Source organism: Nicotiana attenuata, unplaced genomic scaffold (genome assembly GCF_001879085.1).
Source record: "Nicotiana attenuata strain UT unplaced genomic scaffold, NIATTr2, whole genome shotgun sequence".
In the NCBI taxonomy this organism is placed as follows: Eukaryota; Viridiplantae; Streptophyta; class Magnoliopsida; order Solanales; family Solanaceae; genus Nicotiana; species Nicotiana attenuata.
Window position 1 is genome coordinate 228713 of NW_017671155.1, and position 17260 is coordinate 245972.

A 17260-nucleotide genomic window follows, 5' to 3' on the forward strand; every position below is an offset into this window, starting at 1 on the left:
AGCCCTGACCTTCCTCTTCACTACTCCACCGAGGTTAGGCTTGGCACTTACTGAGTACCGCTGTGGTGTACTCATGCCCTTTCTGCGCATGTTTTTGCATGTGCAGATCGAGGTACTTTCACTCAGTCTTATCATCCTTGAGGCGAGATGCTTCTGTAGAGACTTTGAGGTATATCTGCCGTGTCCGCAGACCGAGGAGTCCCTTTCTATTCTTGCTTTTGAGTATTAGCCCTTCTGTATTTTTTGTGCTTTGTTAGACATTCTGGAGTTAGAGCTATGTTGTATCCTTAGCTTGTGATTCATGGGTTTCCGGGTTTTGGGAAGTGTTGTTAGTTCGAGAAGTTGTATTGTATTGTATATGCTAGGTGGCATTTTTTTAAATACTGTTTCATTCTGTTAGTTTGGGTTGTAATTATTTATTCTGCCAGTTTTGTTTATTTTTCCGCATTGTTAGGCTTACCTAGTCGTAGAGACTAGATGCCATCACGATAGTTCACGGAGGGCAAACTTGGGTCGTGAAAAGTTGGTATCAGAGATCTAGGTTCATAGGAGTCACGGATCACAAGCCGATTTATTAGAGTCTCACTGATCGGTACAGAGACGTCTGTGCTTATCTACGAGAGGCTATGTAACTATTAGGAAAATTCCACTTCTTGATTTCCTCATCGTGCGACTTGATTCCTTGAGGCTGATGCCCTTGTTTCCTTCCTCCTCAATCTTACGCGACGCGAACCACTTGTTATAAATCGAGAATCAAAGAACTGTAATGTTACTACAGATGTGGTGCGGGATGTTTCTCCCCGTATAGTTGGGTGAGCTATTGTCGTCGCCCTGTGGAAGGACTTTTCTATCTTTTCGGCTGAATAGTTGTGCTCCTAAGAGCTTGGAGGCTATGCACAGGTTACTATGATGCTCGCGATTGGTTATCATACAATATTGACTTGATGGTAGGAGACTGGCCTATGTGTTGGGGCGGTGAGTGAGTTGAAAGGAAATCTACTTAGTGCACGATTTAGAAATATGATATTTCACATTCAGCGGAGGAAAAGCATTTGACCTATGAACATCCAGATTTGGGGTGATGGAGTAACGAGACTTGGTAATTTCGAGCGTGGTAGAATTTTTATCTATAATGTAGTGTCTGCGTCCTCGATTGTATGTGTTAAGTTTGCCGGTGTTATGGTCTTCTGCAATTCACCCTTGGGGTAGGATATTGTGGAATAATATTGGAGAAATGACTATTGGAGATCGCGTGGTGCGGTGGTTCGGGATTGAATCGGTGTTTCTAATGTCGAAGGTTCGAGAAAGATGATCTCCAGAAAGGTTTAAAGTTAGTAGCGATTTGTGGGTTCAAGTGCTACGAAGATAGATTTTATTAAGGCAACAACTGAGCAGCAAAGGATGAGGAAAGACATGTGGGGAGTGTCAGGCGGTGGTTAAAATTCCAAGAACGCCAGGTATGAGAAGCAAAGATCGAGTGGTCGAATAGAGGGGTGAGTTCCGCCAAAGAGGGAGAGTGGTGGATTTGAATATGGGCTTTGTGCTAGGATGACTACGCACCTTAAAGAGAGTTTTGAATGACTTGGGAATTTTAGTGATTGATGATTGGGGTCTACAGATCTAATTTAAAGTATGAGTTATTATGCGACAGAAGATTTGATATAACGGAAAGGGAGCTACTTGAAATGAAGAAGGATACAACGTAACTTTGAATTGGAAGGATGTTGCTGCACATTTAATTGATGTCCACGAGGGGTTAATGGACTTGTGCAGCTAGAGAGTGAGCTCGGATTTAGGATTCATGCCTTGTATAGAGGCGGGTTTCAAGGGAAGTGATTCTGCCGGGTGCTTCGTCGAGAGGGTGTTCATGTGCTAGAAGATTCATGGAGTTGATTATATTCGGTGCCAAGTCAGAGCGGGTGGCTCTCAACAACGGTCCTAGTGGATTCAAAGGGGAAAAGCGTGGTGCCTAATGATTTCGAGCCTACGGTTAAGAATTAAGCTTTGTAGCAGCTTATGAGAAGAGGTACAAAATATTCTATGATGTTTTGACTCGTAGTGTAGCATTTGGGAGGTATGAAATGGTTCGTGGGATTTGAGACAACATGGCCTCGTGATTTAAGGTCACTCGGGATGAGTGCGAATGGAGTATCCTATGTGTTGAATGGAGTTATTATTATTTCAAAGGCAATCAAGGATAAAATCAGGAGATGATGGATTGATTAGCCGTAGTTGAATTGGCATATTGGTGGCAGTGACCAATTCCTTCAGCGCAATCAAGTTATGCAAATGATTTGGGGCGGTACGTGTGAGGCTCGCCGGCCGCTGTAATTGAAGTTATTCAGAAGTATTCCACTGCTATGGCCTGTTATGTATAGGCGGATCCCGGAAGGGCTATGGTGGCTTACACCACTACTTAGAGATTTGCATACTCTATGATTATGAGAATTCACCTGTGTATTGCTATGGTTCTCCTGAAGTGAGTTAAGTGAAAGGTTTCTATACGAGGAAACGTTAATCTATTAATGGTTCCGGAGTTATGATGGGAATTGTGTTCTATTGAATATTGGCATGTTGGGTGCTGGGAGAGGTCTGGAATATGAAGAAGGGGTCAAGGTTGCAGTTCAGTGTTAACAAGGATGTCGCTAGCTCAGATGAGCAGGAAAGTAGCTTCGATGTTTAAAGTAAGTGGGTATCGTCTTTAGCGTCACCTGAGATCGGTGTTTTGTGAAAAAGGCCATGCATCCTGGCTATGGATTCTTGAATGCTATCTCAGTGTTAGTGCGGCTGGTGGTATGGATACGGATATTTGTTTTCTGTTACGGAATGTCGTGGGAGCGTGCCCCACAGGAAGATTGTATAAATGTGGCATGTAGTCACTTGATTGATTGTAGATTTAAACCAAGTATGAAGACGGTGGTGATATCACTAATTCGAGAATTTACGCTTGGAAGGCACTCAACTTATTGGGTTGTGGACCGTAGAGGATTGCCCTGGTTATGATGATAGTTCTCGTGTGTTATGAGAAAAAAGGGGGGTTATTATGGACCTTCGAAAGGTTATTAGCCTAGTTCGGTGTGATCAAAATTAGCTTGAGGTTTGTGGATGGATCTAAATGTGAATATGGGCTCTATATCAGGCCAGATGTGTTCATTTCAGCAATGCGCTCCTATGGACAAGTAGTCGGGGTACTATTTCGTCGTCAGCTATTTCATGTAATGATATATTGCACCATATGAGTTGTGAGATGGCTTGATGAATTTCTTATGTGTTGAGGTTTCGTGTAGAGATGATGTTATACGAGCAGGATGGCTCTCGAGATTCAGATCGTATATCGCACCTCAGTTGTGTTTGAGTTTTGTAGCCTACGACACTATATGTCTCCCCAAGGATGGTATTATGCACTTAGCGTGCTTGTGACCGATGTTCGGAATTTTTTTATAATGAGCAGTTTAGCTCGATGTATATCTCCTTATGTGAATTCTATGTGAGGATCTAGTGGCACGCCGCCATGGGTATGCTATTTGGATCAGGTTGCACGCAATGGTAAGATGTTGAGTACAATTCCCTATATATGTTTTTATGTGTTTTGTTTTCTATTTTTCTGAGGAAGACTCATATTAGCTGTGTGTCCGGGTCACATGTATGATTCGTGAGCGGGGTAATTGGATTTCCTTTTCAAAGTTTATTTTCATTGTATCGCGTTCGAATTGGTAGCCTATTGGCACATGTGACACCATATGAGACTTTTGATCGTGTTCGGGGTGGCTTATCGCCTAAGCATTCGTAGTGGGTGAGATGAGATCATTGGATTTAGGATCAGTGCAATCTGATTATATGAAGTATATGAAGGAGCTAAGACCATTATTTGGTTCAGGATGAGGTGATGGTTCTTGCCAGGAGTATAGACCCAATGACTTTTTGATTCGGCAGTTGGGTATGAATTTCTACACACCTCTCCCGTCTTTGCGGTATTCTAAGAGTTAGAGCAAGACCTATGTAGGTCATGAGGTGCCATGGGAGCATCAGATTCGTGGAATTTTGATTAATTTGATCAGAGAATGTTATTGTGGTCCTATGAGTAAAGTGACGTAAGGTGTGAATTCAGCTAAGGTATGCAGTCATGTTTTGGTTCTGTGGGTAGTTATTGATACGGTTCAAGGAATATCCTGAGTATGTGTACAAGTTACTGATTCATGGATAAAACAAACAAACAAAAAAGCCAAACATGTTCATTTCTATCTTTTAGCAGAAGATTAATAACTAAAGCCCAAAATCTTACTATTTAAAGAAGCATTGCAACACAGAAATAAAAAATTTCACTATAACACTAGTATTCAAATAACGCATTAAACTAATCAATAGGCAACCAACAACACCAAACAGATGCATCGAAGAGTAAACATGATTCGAGCTTAACATAGGCCATATCCCATTTCGAGTTGAAACTAAAATAAAATTCTTCAAGTGCTTAGGTGCATAATCATCACGAATTTCATAACACATCACCGTCCAAACAACCATTACATCATTTGAAATTAAAAATCATACCTTGGCCGTAAATCCAAAAGACCAAATCAAGGCTTAATTCTAGCGGAATCAACCAGACACCAAGAGATAGGCAAAAGAAAAGCGGAATCCAAATCAAACGAGGAGCTCAAACATCAATTTTCAGCAGCAGCAACAGAGATCCGGCAATGTCTTGACATGGTTTAGCTTTGTATTGATGAAGCAAGCACAATGTCGGCAAAATAACTGAACAACGAACAGAGAATTCTAAAGGCGACATCGCCGGAAACTTGAACCGGCAAACTCGAACATCACCTCACTCTATCGATGGTTTCAAGACTAAACTTGGACTAGTTTTGGAGCTATTTTGCTGGGTGTTTTTCAGCTACAACTAGCAACATTTGCTAGGCTGACGATGATGATATTCGGATGAATATGAGGGCTGCTTAGGGACTGACTTTTGGAGCAACTATTACTGATTTTTTATGTTTAAAGCAGAGGATTTACATCTGGTTTGAGTAAGGTTTGGGGGCTTACTTGGGGCTGTTTTTCGTGACTGTTTTAAGGCTGAATTTATGGGGCTAAATCTCGTGGTTTTGGGGCTGGTTTAAAGATGATCTTTAGCTTGGTTTTCATGGACATTTCGCTGCTTTTTCAGCTGTAAATGGTGGTGTTTTGGAGGAAGAAAAAGCTGGAATTTATAGTCTTTCATGATGGAGAAGAAATGAGGAAAAGTATGGTGGCCTCGTTGGTTTTTTCCAGGGGTGACGGCTGCTATGGGGTTTTTCTTTGTGCTCTTCCCCTGGGATTTTGAGAAAAATGAAAGAAGAAGCACAAGGATGGGGATGCGCCGTGGCTCTAGATTTCGAAGGGGTGTAAAAATTTGAAAAAATGTAGGTCTAGATTTTAGGGGTTTTAATGAGGGGATTTGGATCAAGGGAAATGGGCCGAAGGGAATTGGGTTATGGAAAGGCCCGTATATCATCAGAAAGATATTGCCAAGAGGGGCATTATACTTAGCAGATGTCGAAGGAAATGATCCCGAGGTAGCTGTGAATGCGGATGCAGTAAAAAGGTACTATGTTTAGGCTTTCTGCAGTGACAACATTGTCTGATTGGGATGACAAAGGCTTTTATTCTCGCTACCCAAAACACTATCAACCTTTTGCAAACCCTTTGAGCCGGTTACTCTTCTTTGAATACCCTCTTTGGAACCCGAAAGTGAAAAAAAATGAAAAAAAATGAATGAAAAAAAGAAGAAGAAAGAAAGCATCAAAACAAAAGAAAAGAAAACAAAACAAAACAAAATGTTTCCCTGAACTACGTTCGACTTGATTCCGAAAGGATACGTAGGCAGCCTCTCTCTGGGGTTCAGTCACACCAAAACAAAAATCCAATTTCCCCCAAAAAATGAAACTGGGATAGATGTCATAATGGTTCGGCGATGATCCCGCCTAAACGGTTCCAAAGTTGTAATTCGAACCAATTCTTTACCCAAACCTTGTTCAAGTCCTTCCGATCAATCGGCAAAAGGTTTCGAAATCAGAGAACACAGTTGTTTGGATCCGATACAATCAGGATGAGAGAAATAAAATAAGAGAGTCTTATTGGTGAAAACCTACGGGCACCGTAAGGCGATGGCGAGCAGAGAAATTGAAAATGAGAGAGCCTGGTTAGTGAAAACTCATAAAGAGCACTATAAGGCGACGGTGAGAAGAGAAATGAGAGAGGTCGATTGGCGAAAACCCGCGAAGGGCGCTGTCGGTCGTAAAGAAGACACCCGTCACCACTATAGAGTCCTGGCAAGGCTTCTCGGTTTGGAAGTGTGGGTCACAATGAGTTTATGATAAGTTGGGATGGTTGTGCGGATCAGGAATCCAGTCCAAGAAGCATGTCATGTCTATTGAAATCTGCATGCACCCCGGATAAGTCCTTCCTTCCTTCCCGAAAGGGATACTTCTCTTTAAATCCATTTTCTTCCCTATTGTTTACTTTTCCTTGAATACCTTTCAGTCTAACTCTGTTTCCGAAACAAATACAAAGAAACGGTGGCAAGATTGGTTTTATAGGGTTCTGCCTAACAAAAGCCAAGCCCGAAGAAAAGTACCCAGCCTCAGCGGGTGCACGAAGTTGATCCCGACTGGCCATGATGGCTGATGCTCTGAAATGAAAGTTACGGAAAATGAAAAAGAAATTTGAGGTTAAAAGCCCTTAGAGGCAGAATAAAGTGAAAAGGCTAAAGCCTCATACGTGTGAGCCATCATGAGAAATCTTGAAAAGTAGAGGTCCTCGGTTTTGAGAGAGAGATCAGTCTTCAGAAAAACCAGCAAGCAGTAGAGGTTCTCACCAAAGAGTTGGGCCAAGATCAAGTGATCGAAACAAGCAAGGCCACAAAACCAACAGCCGTTTCAAACTAACAATTGTTCTTTGTTTAAAAAATTGAACCAGGTGCAATCCAAGCAACCGTGCAAGAAGCAGGTGCAACCAAAGGGAAAAGAAATGTGCAAGTGCTGAAACAGCTTTGCAGCAAGGAACCGACCAAAAGGGAAGATTACTCCAAATTCTTTCCTGCATTTTCTACTAAAAAAATGAAAATGAAATGAAGAATGATGAAGAAAAAAAAAGAGAGAGAAGAGGAAGAAAAATTCAAAATCATGGTAGCATAGGGCCCCATACCCTAGACATCCGCGGCATAACCCGTGGACCTCCCTAGCATAACCCAAGGACCATTTTCTTTTATCCCGGCATAACCCGTGGATCTCCCTGGCATAACCCAAGGACCTTTTTCTTTTATCCCGGAATAACCCGTGGATCTCCCTGGCATAACCCAATGACCTTTTTTTTCTTTTATCCCGGCATAACCCGTGGACCTCCCTGGCATAACCCAAGGACCTTTTTTCTTTTGTCCCGGCATAACCCGTGGATCTCCCTGGCATAACCCAAGTCTTTTTCTCCCGGTATAACCCGTGGATCTCCCTGGCATAACCCAATGATCTTTTTACTTTTCTCCCGGCATAACCCGTGGATCTCCCTGGCATAACCCAAGGACCTTTTTTCTTTTCTCCCGGCATAACCCGTGGATCTCCCTAGCATAACCTAAGGACTTTTTCTTTTCTCCCGGCATAACCCGTGGATCTCCCTGGCATAACCCAAGGACCTTTTTTCTTTTTGATGGCCTGGGTATGCCAGAGGAGATCCCACGGGGTTATGGCGGGATAAAAGAAAAAAAAAGGGTTTCCTTGTGAAAAAAGTTATGCCCAGGGAGATCCACGGGTTTATGCCTGCAGAAAAGAAAAGGTCCTCGGGGTTATGCCAGGGAGATTCCAGGCGGGGTTAATGCCGGGAGAAAAGAAAAATTCCTGGCTATTGCCAGGGAGATCAAACACGGGTTATGCGGCGAGAAAAGAAAAAAGGTCCTTGGGTATTGCCAGGAGATCCACGGGGTTTAATTGCCGGGATTAAAGGAAAAAAAGGTCCTTGGGTTTTAATGCCACGGGAGATCCACGGGTTATGCCGGGAAAAAAGAGAAAAGGTTCCTTGGGTTATGCCAGGGAGGTCCACGGTTATGCCGGGAGAAAAGAAAAAAAGGTCCTTGGGTTCTAGCCAGGGAGATCCACGGGTTATGCCGGGATTAAAAGAAAAAGGGTTCCTTGGTTATGCCATGGAGGTTCCACGGGTTATGCCGGGATAAAAAGAAAAAAGGTCATTGGGTTAGCCAGGAGATCCACGGGTTATGCCAGGACAAAAGAAAAAAAAGGTCCTTCTGTTATTTGCCAGGAGAGATCATAGGGTTATGCCGGTGGATAAAAGAAAAAATAGGTCTGGGTTTATTGCCAGGGAGATCCACGGGTTATGCCCGGACAAAAAGAAAAAAGCGTCCTTTGGGTTATGCAGGGAGATCCACGGGTTATTGCCGAAGAGAAAAAGGAAAAAAAAGGGTCCTTGGGTTATTTGCCAGGGAGATTCACGGGTTATGCCGGGACAAAAGGAAAAAAGGGTCTAGGGTATTGCCAGGGAGGGTCCACGGGTTTATGCCGGGGAGAAAAGAATAAAAAAGCGGTCATTGGGTTATGGCCAGGGAGATCCACGGGTTATGCGGGGATAAAAGAAAAAAAGGTCATTTGGGTTATGCCAGGGAGGTCCACGGGTTATGCCGGGAAAAAAGAAAAAAAAGGTCCTTGTTATGCTCAGGGGAGATCCACGGGTTATGCGGGGATAAAGTAAAAGGTCCTGGGTATACCAGGGAGAATCCACGGGTTATGCCGGGAGAAAAGAAAAATGTCCTTGGGTTATGCCAGGTGATCCACGGGTTTAATGCCGGATAAAAAGAAAAAGGTCCTTGGGTTATGCAAGGGAGGCCACGGGTGTATGTCGGGAAAAAAAAAGAAAAAAGGTTCTTTGGTTATGCCAGGGAAGATCCACGTGTTATGCCAGGACAAAAGAAAAAAAAAGGTCCTTGTGTTTTTATTGCCAGTGGAGAACCAATAGTTTATGGCGGGATTAAAAGAAATAGGGCTCCTTGGGTTATGCCAGGGAGATTCCACGGGTTATGCCGGCAGAAAAGAAAAGTTCCTTGGGTTTTGCCAGGGGAGATTCACGGTTATTGCCGGGAGGGAGAAAGATAAGTCCTGGGTTAGGCCAGGGAGATCCACGGGTTATCCGGGAGAAAAGAAAAAAGTCCTTGGGTTATGCCTGGGAAGATCCCACGGGTTTATGCCGGGAGAGAAAGAAAAAAAGATCCTTGGGTTATGCCAGGAGATCCACGGGTTATTACCGGGGGAAAAAAGAGGAGAAAAAGGTCATTGGGTTATGCCAGGGAGAATTCACGGGTTTAATGCGCGGACAAAAAAAAAAAAGGTCCTGGGTTATGCCAGGGAAGCATCCACGGGTTATTGCCGGGAGGGATAAAAAAGAAAAAAGGTTCCGTGGGTTATGCCAGAGAGGATCCACGGGTATGCCGGGACAAAAGAAAAAAAGGGGTCCTTGGGTAATGCTAGGGAGGTCCACGGGTAGGCCGGGACAAAAGAAAAAAAAGGTCATTGGTTATTGCCAGGGAGAATCCACGGTCATTGCCGGGATAAAGAAAAAAGGGTTCATTGGGTTTTTATTGCCAGGAGGTCCACGGAAGTTATGCCGGGAAAAAAAGAAAAAAGTGTCCTTGGTTATGCCCAGGGAGATCCACGGGGTGTATGCCGGGAAAAAAAAAAGAGGAAAAGGTCCTTGGACGTTTATAGGTTCGGGGAGATCCACGGGTTTTATGCCGGAGGAAAGAAAAAGGTCCTTGGGTTATGCCAGGGAAATTCCACCGGTTTATGCCGGGGAGAAAAGAAAAAAAAGCTTGGGTTATGCCGGGAGGGTCCATGGGTTATGCCGGAGAGAAAAGAAAAAAGGTCTTGGGTTTATGCCAGGGAGAATCCACGGGGTTATGCCGGGATAAAAGAAAAAGGTCCTTGGGTTTTATGCCAGGGAGGTCCACGGGTTATGCCGGGATAAAAAGAAAAAAGGTCCTTGGGTTATGCCAGGGAGATCCACGGGGTTATGACGGGAGAAAAAGGAAAAAGTCCTTTAGGTTATGCTAGGAGATCCACGGGTTATTGCCGGGAGAAAAGAAAAAAGGTTCCTGGGTTATTGCCAGGGATATCACGGGTTTATGCCGAGAGAAAGGTAAAAAGATCATTGGGTTATGCCAGGAGATCCCACGGGTTATTACCGGGAGAAAAAAGACTTGGGGTTTAATTGGCCAGGGGAGATCCACGGTTATGCCGGGACAAAAGAATAAAAGGGTCCTTGGGTTAATGCCAGGGAGGTCCGCGGGGTTATGCCGGGATAAAAGAAAAAAGGTTTCATTGGGTTTTTATGCCAGGGAAGGTCACGGGTTTTCGGGAAAAAAGGAAAAAATGTCCTTGGTTATCCAGGGAGATCCACGGGGTATGCCGGAGAAAAGAAAAAAGATCCTTGGGTTATGCTTGGAGATCACGGGTTATGCCGGGAAAAAAGAGAAAAAAGGTCTGGGTATGCCAGGGAGATCCACGGGTTTTATGCCGGGGAGGAAAAAGAAAAAGGGTCCTTTGGGTTTATGCCAGGGAGATCCACGGGTTATGCCGCGGACAAAAGAAAAAAGGTTTCTTGGGTATATGCCAGGGGAGGTCCCGGGTTATGCCGGGAGAAAAGAAAAAAAAAGGGTCATTGGGTTATTGCCATGGAGGTCCACTGGGTTATACCGGGAAAAAAGAAAAAAGGTCTTTGGTTATGGCCAGGCGAGATCACGGGTTATGCCGGATAAAAAGAAAAGAATCCTTTGGGCTATTTACCAGGGAGATCCACGGGGGTTATGCCGGGGAGAAAGGAAAAAAATGTCCTTTGGGTTATGCCAGGGTGATCCACGGGTTATGCCGGGATAAAAGAAAAAAGGTCCTGGTTATGCCAGGGAAGGTCCCGGGTTTATGTCGGGATTTAAAAGAAAAAAGGTCCCTTGGGTTAGCCAGGGAGATCTCGGGTTATGCCGGGGGACAAAAGGGAAAAAAAAGGTCCTTGGGATTATGCCATGGGGAGATCCACGGGTTTTATGCCGGGATAAAAGAAAAAAAGAGTCCTTGGGTTTATTCCAAGGAGATCCACGGGTTATTGCCAGGCAGAAAAAAAAGGTCCATGGGTTAGCCCAGGGAATCCACGGGTTATGCCGGAAGAAAGAAAAAGTCCTTAGGTTATGCCAGGGAGATCCACGGGTTTATGCCGGGGAGAAAAGAAAAAAAGGTCCTTGGGTTATTGCCAGGGAGATTCCACGGGTATATGCCGGGAGAAAAAGAAAAAAGATCCTTGGGATTTATGCCAGGGAAGATCCACGGGTTATGCCGGCAGAAAAAAGAAAAAGGTCCTTGGGTTATGCCATGGAGAATTCCACCGGTTAGCCGGGAGGAAAAGAAAAAGTTCCTTGGGTCTTTGCCAGGGAGGTCCACGGGTTATGGCCGGGAGGAAAGAAAAAAGGGTCCTTGGGTTATGCCAGGGAGATCCACTTATGCCGGAGATAAAGAGAAAAAGGATCCTTGGGTTATGCCAGGGAAGGTCCACGGGTTATGCCGGATAAAAGGAAAAAAGGTCCTTGGGTTATGCCAGGGAATCCCGGGTTTTATGCCAGGGAACAAAAAGAAAAAAAAACGGTCCATTGATTATGCCAGGGAGATCCACGGGTTATGCCGGGATAAAAAGAAAAAAGGTCCTTGGGTTATGCCAGGGAGATCCACGGGTTATGCCGGGACAAAAGAAAAAAGGTCCTTGGGTTATGCCAGGGAGGTCCCACGGGTTATGCCAGGATAAAAGAAAGAAAAGGTCCTTGGGTTATGCCAGGGAGATCCACGGGTTATGCCAGGATAAAAGAAAAAGGTCCTTGGGTTATGCCAGAGAGATCCACGGGTTATGCCAGGATTAAAGAAAAAGGTCCTTGGGTTATGCTAGGGAGATCTACGGGTTATGCCGGGATAAAAGAAAAAGGTCCTTGGGTTATCCCAGGGAGATCCACGGGTTATGCCGGGATAAAAGAAAAAGGTCCTTGGGTTATGCCAGGGAGATCCACGGGGTATGTCGGAAGAAAAGAAAAGGTCCTTGGGTTATACCAGGGAGATCCACAGGTTATGCCGGGAGAAAAGAAAAAATGTCCTTGGGTTATGCCAGGGAGGTCCACGGGTTATATCGGGATAAAAAGAAAAAAGGTCCTTGGGTTATGCCAGGGAGATCGACGGGTTATGCCGGGACAAAAGAAAAAAAAGGTCCTTGGGTTATGCCAGGGAGATCCACGGGTTATGCCGGATAAAAAAGAAAAAAGGTCCTTGGGTTATGCCAGGGAGATCCACGGGTTATGCCAGCAGAAAAGAAAAGGTCCTTGGGTTATGCCAGGGAGATCCACCGGTTATGCCGGGAGAAAAGAAAAAGTCCTTGGGTTATGCCAGGAGAGGTCCACGGGTTATGCCGGGAGAAAGAAAAAAGGTCTGGGATTATGCCAGGGAGATACACGGGTTATGCCGGGATTAAAAGAAAAAAGGATCCTTGGGTTATGCCAGGGAGGTCCACGGGTTATGCCGGGATAAAAGGAAAAAAGGTCCTTGGGTTATGCCAGGGAGATCCACGGGTTATGCCTGGACAAAAGAAAAAAAAACGGTCCATTGATTATGCCAGGGAGATCCACGGGTTATGCCGGGATAAAAAGAAAAAAGGTCCTTGGGTTATGCCAGGGAGATCCACGGGTTATGCCGGGACAAAAGAAAAAAGGTCCTTGGGTTATGCCAGGGAGGTCCACGGGTTATGCCAGGATAAAAGAAAGAAAAGGTCCTTGGGTTATGCCAGGGAGATCCACGGGTTATGCCAGGATAAAAGAAAAAGGTCCTTGGGTTATGCTAGGGAGATCTACGGGTTATGCCGGGATAAAAGAAAAAGGTCCTTGGGTTATGCCAGGGAGATCCACGGGTTTATGCCGGGATTAAAAGAAAAAGGTCCTTGGGTTATCCCAAGGGAGTCCACGGTTATGCCGGGAAAAAAAAGAAAAAAGTCCTTGGTTATGCCAGGAGATCCACGGGGTATGTCGGAAGAAAAGAAAAGGTCCTTGGGTTATACCAGGGAGATCCACAGGTTATGCCGGGAGAAAATAAAAAATGTCCTTGGGTTATGCCAGGGAGATCAACAGGTTATGCCGGGATAAAAGAAAAAAGGTCCTTGGGTTATGCCAGGGAGGTCCACGGGTTATGTCGGGATAAAAAGAAAAAAGGTCCTTGGGTTATGCCAGGGAGATCGACGGGTTATGCCGGGACAAAAGAAAAAAAAGGTCCTTGGGTTATGCCAGGGAGATCCACGGGTTATGCCGGGATAAAAGAAAAAAGGTCCTTGGGTTATGCCAGGGAGATCCACGGGTTATGCCAGCAGAAAAGAAAAGGTCCTTGGGTTATGCCAGGGAGATCCACCGGTTATGCCGGGAGAAAAGAAAAAGTCCTTGGGTTATGCCAGGGAGATCCACGGGTTATGCCGGGAGAAAAGAAAAAAGGTCCTTGGGTTATGCAAGGGAGATCCACGGGTTATGCCGGGAAAAAAGAAAAAAGGTCCTTGGGTTATGCTAGGGAGATCCACGGGTTATGCCGGGATAAAAGAAAAAAGGACCTTGGGTTATGCCAGGGAAATCCACGGGTTATGCCGGCAGAAAAGAAAAGGTCCTTGGGTTATGCCAGGGAGATCCACGGGTTATGCCGGGAGAAAGAAAAGTCCTTGGGTTATGCCAGGGAGATCCAGGGTTATGCCGGGAGAAAAGAAAAAAGGTCCTTTGGTTATGCAAGGGAGATCCACGGGTTATGCCCGAGAGAAAAAAAAAAGATCCTTGGGTTATGCTAGGGAGATCCACGGGTTATGCCGGGAAAAAAGAAAAAAGGTCCTTGGGTTATGCCAGGGAGATCCACGGGTTATGCCGGGAGAAAAGAAAAAAGGTCCTTGGGTTATGCAAGGGAGATCCACGGGTTATGCCCGGAGAAAAGAAAAAAGATCCTTGGGTTATGCTAGGGAGATCCACGGGTTATGCCGGGAAAAAAAAAAGAAAAAAGGTCCTTGGGTTATGCCAGGGAGATCCACGGGTTATGCCGGGATAAAAGAAAAAAGGTCCTTGGGTTATGCCAGGGAAATCCACGGGTTATGCCGGCAGAAAAGAAAAGGTCCTTGGGTTATGCCATGGAGATCCACGGGTTATGCCAGGACAAAAGAAAAAGAAAGGTCCTTGGGTTATGCCAGGGAGATCCACCGGTTATGCCGGGAGAAAAGAAAAAGTCCTTGGCTATATGCAGGGAGGTCCACGGGTTTATGCCTAGGAGAAAAGAAAAAGGTCCTTGGGTTTATGCCAGGGAGATCCACGGGTTATGCCGGATAAAAGAAAAAGGATCCTGGGTTATTGCCAGGGAGGTCCACGGGTTATGCCGGGATAAAAGAAAAAAAGTCCTTGGGTTATGCCAGGGAGATCCACGGGGTATGTCGGAAGAAAAGAAAAGGTCCTTGGGTTATACCAGGGAGATCCACAGGTTATGCCGGGAGAAAAGAAAAAAGGTCCTTGGGTTTATGCCAGGAGAGATCAACAGGTTATTGCCGGGATTAAGAAAAAAAGGGTCCTTGGGTTTATGCCAGGAGGTCCACGGGTTATGTCGGATAAAAAGAAAAAAGGTCCTTGGGTTATGCCAGGGAGATCGACGGGTTATGCCGGAACAAAAGAAAAAAAAGGTCCTTGGGTTATGCCAGGGAGATCCACGGGTTATGCCGGATAAAGAAAAAGGTCCTTGGTTATGCCAGGGAGATCCACGGGTTTATGCCAGCAGAAAGAAAAAGTCCTTGGTTATGCCAGGGAGATCCACGGGTTATGCCGGAGGAGAAAGAGAAAAAGTCCTTGGGTTATGCCAGGGAGATCCACGGGTTATGCCGGGGAAAAGAAAAAAGGTCCTTGGGTTATGCAAGGGAGATCCACGGGTTATGCCGGGAAAAAAGAAAAAAGGTCCTTGGGTTATGCCAGGGAGATCCACGGGTTATGCCGGGATAAAAGAAAAAAGGTCCTTGGGTTATGCCAGGGAAATCCACGGGTTATGCCGGCAGAAAAGAAAAGGTCCTTGGTATGGTATGCCAGGGAGATCCACGGTTATGCCGGGAGAAAAGAAAAAGTCCTTGGGTTATGCCAGGAGAGTCCACGGTGTTATGCCGGGAGAAAAGAAAAAAGGTCCTTTTGGTTATGCAAGGGAGATCCACGAGTTATGCCCGGAGAGAGAAAAGAAAAAAGATCCTTGGGTTAATGCTAGGGAGATCCACGGGTCTATGCCAAGGGAAAAAAGAAAAAAGGTCCTTGGGTTATGCAAGAAGACAAAAAAAAAAAAAAAAAAAAGGGAGATCCACGGGTTATGCCCGGAGAAAAGAAAAAAGAGTCCCTTGGTTTATGCTAGGGAGATCCACGGGTTATGCCGGGAAAAAAAAAAAAGGGTTCCTTGGCGTTATGCCAGGGAGATCCACGGGTTATGCCGGGATAAAGAAAAAAGGTCCTTTCGGGTTATGCCAGGGAAAATCCACGGGTTTATGTCGGCAGTAAAAGATAAAAGGTTCCTTGGGTTATGCCATGGGAGATCCAACTGGGTTATGCAGGACAAAAGAAAAAAGAAAGGTCCTGAGGTTTATGCCAGGGAAATCCACGGGTTATGCCGGCAAAAAGAAAAGGTCCTTGGGTTATGCCATGGAGATCCACGGGTTATGCCGGGGAAAAAGAAAAAAGTCCTTGGCTTATGCCAGGAGGTCTACGGGTTTATTGCCGGGAGAAAAAGAAAAAAGGTCCTTGGGTTTTATGCCAGGGAGATCCACGGTTATGCCGGATAAAAGAAAAAAGGATCCTTGGGTTATGCCAGGGAGGTCCACGGTTATGCCGGGATAAAAGGAAAAAAGGTCCTTGGGTTATGCCAGGGAGATCCACAGGTTATGCCAGGACAAAAGAAAAAAAAAGGTCCATTGATTATGCAGGGGAGATCACGGGTTTATTGCCAGGGATATAAAAAAGAAAAAAGGTCCTTGGGTTATGCCAGGCAGATCCACGGGTTATGCCGGGACAAAAGAAAAAGTCCTTGGGTTATGCCAGGGAGGTCCACGGGTTATGCCAGGATAAAAGAAAGAAAAGGTCCTTGGGTTATGCCAGGGAGATCCACGGGTTATGCCGGGATAAAAGAAAAAGGTCCTTGGGTTATGCCAGGAGATCCACGGGTTATTGCCGGATAAAGAAAAAAGTCCTTGGGTTATGCAGGGAGATCCACGGGTTATGCCGCGGATAAAGAAAAAGGTCCTTGGGTTATCCCAGGGAGATCCACGGGTTATGCCGGAGAAAAGAAAAGGTCCTTGGGTTATCCCAGGGAGGTCCACGGGTTATGCCGGGAAAAAAGAAAAAAAGTCCTTGGGTTATGCCAGGGAGATCCACGGTATGCTCGGGAGAAAAGAAAAAAGGTCCTTGGGTTTACCAGGAGATCCACAGGTTATGCCGGGAGAAAAGAAAAAAATGTCCTTGGGTTTTATGCCAGGGAGATCCAACGGTGTATGCCGGAGATAAAAGAAAAGGTCCTTGGGTTATGCCAGGGAGAGTCCACGGGTTTATGTCGGGATAAAAAGAAAAAAGGTCCTTGGGTTATGCCAGGGAGATCGACGGTTATGCCGGACAAAAGAAAAAAAAGGTCCTTGGGTTATGCCAGGGAATCCACGGGTTATGCCGGGATAAAAGAAAAAAGGTCCTTGGGTTATGCCAGGGAGATCCACGGGTTATGCCAGCAGAAAAGAAAAGGTCCTTGGGTTATGCCAGGGAGATCCACGGGTTATGCCGGAAAAAGAAAAAAGGTCCATGGGTTATGCCAGGGAGATCCACGGGTTATGCCGGGAAAAGAAAAAAGGTCCTTGGGTTATGCAGGGAGATCCACGGGTTATGCCCGGACGAAAAGAAAAAAATTCCTTGGTTATGCTAGGAGATCCACGGGTTTTTATGCCGGGGGAAAAAAGAAAAAAGGTCCTTGGGTTATGCCAGGGAGATCCACGGGTTATGCCGGGAAAAAGAAAAAAAGGGTCCTTGGTTTATGCAAGGGAGATCCACGGGTTATGCCCGGAGAAAAGAAAAAAAAGATTCCTTGGGTTATGCCAGGGAGATCCACGGGTTATGCCGGGAAAAAAAGAAAAAAGGTCCTTGGGGTATTGCCAGGGAAGATCCACGGGTTATGCCGGGATT